At 44.2% G+C, this 2547-nt stretch overlaps 1 non-coding gene across 1 annotated transcript; it reads left to right on the plus strand.

Moving 5' to 3' along the window:
* The first annotated feature begins 500 nt into the window (after window positions 1-500).
* On the plus strand, window positions 501-573 carry Trnak-cuu. The gene has a single exon. It is a non-coding gene; the product is annotated as a tRNA-Lys (tRNA).
* Window positions 574-2547: the final 1974 nt, after the last annotated feature.

Here is a 2547-nt window from a genome sequence, read left to right on the forward strand (position 1 = left end):
AAATATTGACGAGGAAACTCACACCATATACTGCTCCCAATCGCTTCCCCCAGCCAGGCCGTGACATGTTTGAGTGAGGTTGACCACCCTGTCAAAACACCCACACCTATATATGCGCTCTCTCTCTCTCTCTCTCTCTCTCTCTCTCTCTCTCTCTCTCTCTCTCTCTGGCAGTCTGTCTATCCACGTTATTTTCCCGACTAGTAACTGTTTCCTTTTTTCCTCCCAGAGTATAAATGAAGAGAGAGAGAGAGAGAGAGAGAGAGAGAGAGAGAGAGAGAGAGAGAGAGAGAGAGAGAGAGAGAGAGAGAGGAAGGGGGCCTCAGACAATAGACCGTTTCATTTAATACCTCTAAACGCCTCTAATCTCTTTCATCTGACTCAACCCTGCCAGGTTAGTCACCCCTATTCTACTTCTCTCTCTCTCTCTCTCTCTCTCTCTCTCTCTCTCTCTCTCTTTATCGAGTTGTCTGTCTCCCTCTCTTACTTTTCCATATACCGCCCGGCTAGCTCAGTCGGTAGAGCACGAGACTCTTAATCTCGGGGTCGTGGGTTCGAGCCCCACGTTGGGCGAATACTTTTTCTGCCCAACAAGCTTCGAGGTTGGTCGCCGCCCTGACCACTTGACTGGCTGGCTGTCTGGCTGCCTCTCACCACACATTCATGCTACTCTCGCCTCAACTCTCATCCATTCCTGTCACCCGCACTCTCTTCATCTCCATCATCTACCTCCTCCCTTCCCTATCTCTAGCCTCTGTCCTTCTCACCTCTCTGCGTCCTCTACCTACCCTCCCTCCCTACGATCCCTTTCCTACCCACCCTCCAAACTCCCTCCCCCAACCCTACCGCCCTCCCAGCAAATCTCCCTCCTCTTCCTCGCTCCCCGCCTTTCCTCTCCACCCATGACCACACACAGCTCAGGACAGGAGGAAATGCCATAGGTTAAAAGGCTGGACTCAATATCTACGCTGCGTGGAGACAAGGATAACACAAGAATGGCAACGACAATAACAACAATGGCACGTATTCTGACACGCTTTGCTCTCTCAACACGGAAAAAATTTAAAAAACGTGTAGATGATTATTATAGTCGGGTGTTCAAGTATGATTCTCCTGTTAATAATGTAAAAGTTTTCTTGATTTGTCGCCAGAACCATTAGAACTTCATTAAAAACCTTTGTAACTGCTTATAGAAGAAAAAACAGGAAGAAACGAGAGAGAGAGAGAGAGAGAGAGAGAGAGAGAAAGCATTGTCAAGTGAACCAGTTTGAGCTAAGTGCATTGTGTGTGTGTGTGTGTGTGTGTGTGTGTGTGTGTGTGTGTGTGTAGGAGTGTTTTGTTGGCGGTGACCCAGAAGTGGAACGTGAAATCACCACATCATCAGCTGACAACGAGGAATTGAGTCTCCATTACGGGATTAGGTTCGTTTGTGTCTCGTGGTGGCGAAGGCTGAGGATGTGGTGGTGGTGGTGGTGGTGGGTGGATGGGTGGATGAGTGAATGAGTAAATGAAGAAAGGAAGGAAGGACACTCAATTAAAAGGACGATTAAAAAGTTCTCTGCCTCGCTCATAAAGCCTCATAAACCTGGCATCATTTTTTTTCTAGATAAAGTCACCGCGCGATAAAATAGATTGAGAGATAAGATAGTGCAATATTCTCTCTCTCTCTCTCTCTCTCTCTCTCTCTCTCTCTCTCTCTCTCTCTCTCTCTCTATCTATCTACTCGCGTTTCTGTTTTTTTTCCCCTCCATCTTCTTTACTTATTTATTCTCATGCGAGTTGCTTCTACTAATTGTTTTATATTTACTTCTATTTTTCCGCGTTCCAATTCTTGCTTCCTCGTTCCTTCTTTCCTTTTCTTTCTCTTTAATCTAATGTTTTGTTTTACTTTTACTTTAGCCTCGTCTGTTATTTACTTCTTAACATAATACAACTTCTATTTGGCCTCTCTCTCTCTCTCTCTCTCTCTCTCTCTCTCTCTTTAGCTCGTCCCCGTAACACAGACAACACAGACAATCCTTCAAGTGTGCATAACCTTCACGCGAGTCCTTTCTCTCACAGTGACGTCTCTTGTGCCTACCCAGCCAGCCAGCCCACTAACACACCCAAGTCAGACAGCATCCACGCGTCATAAATCCCGTGGTAACATGAGAGCAGCGGCCTTATAACAACACCAAAACAATGCGTTACTTTCTTGGTCACTAGATTTTTCCAGTTTTTTTTTTTTTTCTCCTTTTTTTCATTGGCCTTGATGCTTGATGTTTGTCCCCTCTCCGTTTTTCTATTTTTCTTTCTCTTCTCTCTTCTTTCTTTATTTTCTTCTCTCAAATGTCCTTCTATGTCTATATCGAGTTTCTTTCCCCTCTCATCCATCTCTCTGTTTTGTTTGTTTATTTATTTTTTTTTTTTTTTTTTTACTCCTCTACGTACTATTTGTGATTCTTCCTCCTCTTCCTTCTTCTTCCTTCCGTTTCATCTAGTTCTTTTTTTTCAGTTATGCATGTTCACTACTATTCATTTTCGCCTTTTTTTCATGTTTTCTGTATT

The sequence above is a fragment of the Portunus trituberculatus genome, chromosome 40 (genome assembly GCF_017591435.1).
Source record: "Portunus trituberculatus isolate SZX2019 chromosome 40, ASM1759143v1, whole genome shotgun sequence".
Lineage (NCBI taxonomy): Eukaryota > Metazoa > Arthropoda > Malacostraca > Decapoda > Portunidae > Portunus > Portunus trituberculatus.